Raw genomic sequence first — 7,970 nt, forward strand, 5'->3', positions numbered from 1 at the left:
TGAAAAAAATCAGCAGATTATGTGAAAAATCATGTCCTCTATCCATTCACATCCACCGAATCTGAGCACAGGAAGACCCGACCGTATTCTGAGCGCGTTAACGACTTAAAAAAACGTGATCCGAATCGCATCCGCTTCGCCCTTTAGCGGCAAGGGTTGGTAAACCATCCAGGCTGCTTGTGGATTTCTTGGCAGTTTCCCACAGCGCATTAGAGAAATACCGAGTTGGTACCTACGATCCACCTCGCATACTCGCCACGCATTTACAAAACATTCTTACACACAGAATTAACTCTAAACGCAGGCAGATGGGGTACACAGATACCGTCCTACGGGGTATGCAAGAGACTGATGGCCTTAGATGTTCGGTCTCTTCAAACCCTTAATCAGCAGTACGAGAGTATAGAAAGGAGTAATGTGATGAGATAACCGAATCATACACACATATCTTCCAAGAACACTAATCCTGTTACGATCCTGTCGCACCGTCATGAACAACGTCTGGTTTATGAAGTACACATTAAATTCGGTAAGTGGTAAACAGAATGTTCTAAGCCTTTGAGATCAAAATTATACGAATTGTACAGCATACCGAACGGAACGCATGGAGCTTAGGAGTTAATACTCGGAAATAAACACTGAACATTTTGCTTTCACGTACAACTTACATGTAACGGAAACACCGTAAGATCGCAGCAAGTGTTCAAATTGACGATCGCCACTCTTAGTGCATGCACTGCAAAGGCGTATAAAATTTTGCCGCCCTCTCTCAAACATCGCCGTAATCAGCTGACAACGATATAGCCCGCTAGGAACCGACTAACAGGCTTCTCTTCAGTTTCTACTAGTGTGTCGTACGCGAACGAATTCATGTGATCCCATAGGGAAATAGCGATGAGTGAGGTCCGGGGGATCGCGCTGCCGAAAGATAAACCTACTAGATTCATTCCCAGTGACTTTAAAAATCCATGGACATTAATACTGAAACGGGATGGTGGGACGTCGTATTAAAACCATTTTCTGTGTCGAAAAACAAGAGTCACACTGTCGAAAAACTATTGCAGAAAATCTTGAACGAACACCGCATAATGGGCAACATTTAAACGGGTTGGTAGCAAATAAAGTGTGGTGTCACCGTCAGACACCACACTTGCTAGGTGGTAGCTTTAAATCGGCCGCGGTCCATTAGTACATGTCGGACCCGCGTGTCGCCGCTGTCAGTAATCGCAGACCGAGCGCCACCACACGGCAGGTTTCGAGAGACTGACTAGCACTCGCCCAGTTGTACGGACGACGTCGCTAGCGATGCACACTGACGAAGCCTCGCTCATTTGCAGAGCAGATAGTTAGAATAGCCTTCCGCTAAGTTAATGGCTACGACCTAGCAAGGCGCCATTTGTAACATTGCATGTATCTTAAGAGTCTCACTTGTATCGTCAAGAGCAATGTACCACAAGGATGGATTAAAGTTAAGTATTTCCGCAGCTACGTACTTTTCTTTATAGCATTCATTACGTCTCCTGTTTCAGACTTCACGCCATCCTTCGTGCGCTTATAGCGTGCATTTCGGCCCCCTCAAAACACTGTGTCGGCACCACTTGTCGACACAACATAAAGCTCCATTATTGGATCTAGTTCAGTTCTAATAAGCAACGAAAGGGTAGCGTACTAGAAGCCGGAGCGTGCAGTTTCAGAGGTGTGAACGTCGTAGGGAAACTGGAAAATTAGAAAACGGAAATGCAAAGTATCAGTCTACACATAGCGAGAATCAGTGAAGTGAAATGGAAAGAAGATAAAGATTTCTGGCCAGACTGTTGTATCTAGGAATCCTGCCTACTCGGTTCGTTAGAAAAACAAACAAACAACTCGTATTAACGAGTTATATTACAACAAGAACAGTTACAATACTTAATTTTGAAATGTGTCGCAAGCAGAGGACGACATACAAAATAATCAGTCTTCTTCAGAACAGAGGAGTACAAGTCTGTGCTACAATGAGAGCACAAATGATGGGCATAACGTTGACGTTGCTATTGAAGTCGCTAACGTTGGTGCTACTATCCAAGTGCCTAACACTGAAGCTGCTATCGAACTGGACCGCCACAAGTCGGGAGCGGCGCTTACGTTCTCTTCGCATAGAGACCGCTGCTGTCGCGTTGTCGTCCTGGAAGGGAGGCTGGTAACCGTGGATGGGCCGACACCTTCTCATAGCCTTCTTTCTCGTAACTGGAGCACGACAATGGGAGGGGAGGCAGGAGCGTCGGCGCTCTTATTGACCGGAAGCTAAGGCAGCTGAGGACTTCTGGTTGTACACCGCCATCCGGGCTTCGCTCTGGTGGTAACGTCTCCCGGAAAACGCCCAGAATGGTACACTTCCACCTCCTGACACTCATACCAATCAGTAGAAAGTGTCGGCCACTGCAGCGTGGGCGGGTCGAGCTCCATTGGTAGGACGAGAAGAGACTGAGGGAGGCGAAGGCTTCGTCTCCATGAGGTCGTCCCGCGGTGTCGTGATGACACGCTCTGAGGCTGCTGTGGCCGCGCTATTCTCGGGATCCCTGAATCTGAGGGAACAGATACAGAAGGGTCACCGTACACATGGCATTGGCGAATTTGATTGAGATGTCGGCCCTGCTATCTGTCTGTGCGTGAAATGAGATACACTACTGGCCATTAAAATTGCTACACCACGAAGATGACGTGGTACAGACGCGAAATTTTATCCGACAGGAAGAAGATGCTGTGATATGCAAATTTTTATCTTTTCAGAGCATTCACACAAGGTTGGCGCCGGTGGTGACACCTACAACGTGCTGACATGAGGAATGTTTCCAAGCAATTTCTCACACAAAAACAGCAGTTGACGTTGCCTGGTGAAACGTTGTTGTGATGCCTCGTGTAAGGAGGAGGAATTCGTACCAGGAGGAATGCGTACCGTCACGTTTCCGACTTTGATAAAGGTCGGATTGTAGCCTATCGCCATTGCGGTTTATCGTATCGCGACATTCCTGCTCGCGTTGGTCGACATCCAATAAGCAGAATATGGAATCGGTGGGTTCAGGAGGGTAATACGGAACGCCGTGCTGGATCCCAACGGCCTCGTATCACTAGCAGTCGAGATGACAAGCATCTTATCCGCATGGCTGTAACGGATCGTGCAGCCACGTCTCGATCCCTGAGTCAACAGATGGGGACGTTTGCAAGACAACAACCATCTGCACGAACAGTTCGACGACGTTTGCACCCGGTGGTGGTTAGTGTTTAACGTCCCGTCGACAACGAGGTCATTAGAGACGGAGCGCAAGCTCGGGTTAGGGAAGGATTGGGAAGGAAATCGGCCGTGCCCTTTCGAAGGAACCATCCCGGCATTTGCCTCAAACGATTTAGGGAAATCACGGAAAACCTAAATCAGAATGGCCGGAGACGGGATTGAACCGTCGTCCTCCCGAACGCGAGTCCAGTGTGCTAACCACTGCGCCACCTAGCTCGGTGCAGCAGCATGGACTGTTAGCTCGGAGACCATGACTGCGGTTACCTTTGACGCTGCATCACACACAGGAGCGCCTGCGATGGTGTACTCAACGACGAACCTGGGTGCACGAATGGCAAAACGTCATTTTTTCGGATGAATACAGGTTCTGTTTACAGTACCATGATGGTCGCATCCGTATTTGACGGCATCGCGGCGAACGAACATTGGAAGCGTGTATTCGTCATCGCCGTACTGGCGTATCACCTGGTGTGATGGTATGGGGTGCCACGTCTCGGTCACCTCTTGTTCGCATTGATGGCACTTTGAACAGTGGACGCTACATTTAAGATGTGGTACGACCCATGGCTCTACCCTTCGTTGATTCCTGCGAAATCCTACATTTCAGCAGGATAATGCACGACCGCATGTTGCAGGTCCTGTACGGGTCTTTCTGGACACAGAAAATGTTCGACTGCTGCCCTGAACAACACATTCTCCAGATCTCTCACCACCTGAAAACGTCTAGTCAATGGTGGCCGAGCAACTGGCTCGTCACAATACGCCAGTCACTACTCTTGATGAACTGTGGTATCGTGTTGAAGCTGCATGGACAGCTGTACGTGTGCACGCCACCGAAACTCTGTTTGACTCAATGCCCAGGCGTATCAATGCCGTTATTACGGCCAGAGGTGGTTGTTCTGGGTACTGATTTCTCAGGATCTATGCAACCAAATTGCGATAAAATGTAATCACATGTCAGTTCTAGTATAATATATTTGTGCATTGAATACTCGTTTATCATCTGCATTTCTTCTTGATGTAGCAATTTTAATGGACAGTAGTGTACATGTATGCGCCAAGTCGACAAAGGATCTCTCCACGCACCCGCCGTCTGCTGCCGCAGAAAACACTGACAAATAGAATAGCATATTGCGCGATGCGATACTAGCGGCCTTCCTTCGGCGCCAGTTGATGAGGAGGGTGGAGCAGGCGGAGCAGCGTCGGATGGCGGTGGCCGTGAAGTGATTCCGCCGCCGATGGTCCATTTCGTGTATGCGAACGATAGGAGGCGAGAAACAGTTGCAATGTTTGATCCCTGGTGTGTGCGGTACGAAGTGTGGCCATCCGCTGCTTGAAGGTTCTAACAAAACGTTCCGCTTCGCCGTTGGATTGTGGATGGAACGGTGCACTAGTTACATGCTGTATGCCATTGCGTTCACAGAATGTTTCAAGTTCATTTGGCGTGAACTGAGACCCGTTGTCCGACACCATGACTTCAGGCAAACATTAGAGGCAAAAAATAGAGGACAATGCCTGAAATGTGACACTGTAGAGTACATTGGCGCAGCAAAAGGAAACTTGCTATAGGAGTCTACCACAATCACCCAACGACTGTTCCAAAACAAGTGGTTCAAATGGATCTTAGCACTATGGGACTTAACATCTGAGGTCATCATGCCCCTAGAGCTACTTAAACCTAAGTAACCTAAGGACATCACACATATCCGTACCCGAGGCAGGATTCGAACCTGCGACCGTAGCGGTCGGCCGGTTCCAGACTGAAGCGCCTAGAACCGCTCGGCCACACCGGCCGGCCGAGTGTTCCAAGAAGGTACCGCAAAACCTATGTGCACACGTTGCCATGTTTGCCAAACAGAGAATTTTTGTGGCAGAGCGGACTGATTTTCCGTACATGCTTGACACTGTGACGTTATCTGTTCTGTTTGAGTGTCCATACCCTGCCAAGTACGGTGTCGATGCGCTAACTATTTCGTACGAACGATTCCCCCGTGTCCTTGGTGAAGTAACTGCAACATTTCGTTTTGCAAAGCCTTGGGGATAAACGCACATGAATGTCCACTGTCACTTCGAACAAGCATCACACTATCCCGTATAGCGAAGCTATGCCGACGTGCAAAGTATCAGCGCAATAGGGAGTTTTTTATGCTATGCAGTGAGCGAGACTAAGATGAGTGAATGTATTTTAACAAAATGTTCAAATCTGAATCATCTTCCGTGGCCTGTGCAATTTTCCTATAGTTCAGAGGAAAGGATTGAAGCAATTAAGAATCCTGAGCATCGATGGGACAACAAGATGCAGCAGGAGCATTGAAGTCTGTATCAGCGACAATCGGAAGTCGTGAAAGTGCGTCCGCATTACTATGTTGAGCTGTCGGACAGCACACTATCTCGTACTGGTGTTTGGGCATTTCGTACAGGAACCGCCTTCGTAGGATGGAACAAAGGCCTGCATTAGCTTGTGATCCGTTACTACGTGGGAATTTTCTGCCATATAAATAGTGGTGGAATTTGGTGACAACATACACAACAGGAAATGCCTCTATCTCTATTTGTAAATAGTTACACTGAGCTATGGACAACACTTATGATGCCTGTCTTTATCACAAAATCCTTGCAAAAGCACGGCACCAGATCCGTAAAACGAAACTTCAACTTGCGATACAATTGGTTTGTCAGGATCAGAGTGAAACAAGTCTCCATCACTAAGCAATGCATCATTAAGTGTTTGAAAAGCTGCTTGTCACTCATCTGTCCGAACAAAGGGGGAATTCTTGCGACGCAAGCGAGCTGTGATTTGTGTAGCATTCGGTATGAACCGAATATAATAGTTCTTTTTCCCTAAGACTGACTGCAATTCCGTGATATTGCAAGGAACTGGCAAATCTCGTATGGCTGGCAATTTTGGCTGAAGAGGATGTACACCTTGATTGTTTATGACATGACCAAGATGGTGAAACTCAGGTTTAAAAACATCGCACTTGTCCAGTCTACTCTTTAGTTCTGCATAAGATAACACACGAAACAAAGCACGCAAATTTGCATTGTGTTCTTCAGGAGTACGACCTGCTACGACAATATCGTCCAAATAGTTTGAACAGTTTGGCACGTGAGCAGTCAGCTGTTCCAAATAACGTTGGAAAATGGCGGGTGTGGAGGTACTGCCAAAAGGGAGGCAAAAATATTTAAACACGCCCTAATGAGTGTCCACAACATACACTTTTTGAGATTCTTCATCTAGTGGTATTTGAAGATATGCGTCGCGCAAATCAGTTTTTGGAAAGTAGCGACCAGCGCCTAATCTGTCCATGAGATCCTCTGGGCGTGGCAGTTGATAAGTATCAATCACAGTTCGTGGGTCGACTGTAGACTTGAAGTCAAATGGCTCTGAGCACTATGCGACTTAACTTCTGAGGTCATCAGTCGCCTAGAACTTAGAACTAATTAAACCTAACTAACCTAAGGACAGCACACACATCCATGCCCGAGGCAGGATTCGAACCTGCGACCGTAGCGGTCGCTCGGCTCCTGACTGTAGCGCCTAGAACCGCACGGCCACTCCGGCCGGCACTTGAAGTCAACAAAGAGGCGAATGCGACCTGAAGGTTTGGGGAGCAAAACTAGTGGACTTGCCCAATGACTAGCTTGTATGGACTCAAAAGCTCCGCTATCTTGCAATTCTTTAAGTTTAGCAGCTACTTTGTCCTATAATGCAATGGGAACAGATCCGCCCCGGAAGATTTCGGCTGAGCATTGTCTTTTATAGTAACATATGCCACAAAATGGTTAGCCTAGCCTAAACCTTCAGAAAAGAGTTTAGGGAATTATTTCAGTAAGCTAGCAACACTGTCTTTTGGACTGAATGGAGTCACTGACAACACATTGTCCTGAATTTGAAAGCCAAACAAATCAAACGAATCAAGGTCCAATATGTTCTCACACTCACGTGACTGTAGTACAGTGAAAGTCAAAGTTCGTGCATGCAAGTGATAGATGGTAGGCAATATTTTGTGAGAACGGGATTGTCTTGTCCATTATAAGCCATCAGGTGCGTGCTAGTTTTAGACTGGCGTGGGGAGCCTAACAGTTCATATGTGTTACGATCCAGAAATGTAACAGAGGCACCCGTGTCCAACTGAAATTTCACACGTTTTCCACTAAGATGCACCGAGCGAGGTGGCGCAGTGGTTAGACACTGGACTCGCATTCGGGAGGACGGCGGTTCAATCCCGCGTCCGGCCATCCTGATTTAGGTTTTCCGTGATTTCCCTAAATCACTCCAGGCAAATGCCGGGATGGTTCCTCTGAAAGGGCACGGCCGACTTCCATCCCCATCCTTCCCTAATCCGATGAGACCGATGACCACGCTGTCTTGTCTCCTTCCCCAAAACCAACCAACCAACCACTAAGATGCAAATGAACAAAACGTTTGTTGGACTGTCATAGCACTGAAGAAACTGTTTGCTTGCTAAGTTTGCTAATCCCTGTGGCAGGCTTTGAATAAACTGTATTGATTACATGGGCCTTGTGAATAGATTTTTGTGAGTGGGCAGAATTATTATGTTTGTTCTGTTGCGAACATGTGAGTTGTATGTGACCTTCCTTGCCACAAGCGTAAAACTGTGCTTGTCTGGATGGGCAATCTTTCGGTTTGTGTCTTGAATAGCACCTAGGGCATGACTTAATTCTATTCACTGAT

General features: G+C 47.3%; 1 non-coding gene across 1 annotated transcript; it reads right to left on the bottom strand.

Annotated features, from left to right (window-relative positions):
* Window positions 1-3,414: 3,414 nt before the first annotated feature.
* On the bottom strand, window positions 3,415-3,487 carry Trnaa-cgc (transfer RNA alanine (anticodon CGC)). The gene has a single exon. It is a non-coding gene; the product is annotated as a tRNA-Ala (tRNA).
* Between the last annotated feature and the right edge of the window lie 4,483 nt (window positions 3,488-7,970).

The sequence above is a fragment of the Schistocerca nitens genome, chromosome 7 (genome assembly GCF_023898315.1).
Source record: "Schistocerca nitens isolate TAMUIC-IGC-003100 chromosome 7, iqSchNite1.1, whole genome shotgun sequence".
NCBI lineage: Eukaryota > Metazoa > Arthropoda > Insecta > Orthoptera > Acrididae > Schistocerca > Schistocerca nitens.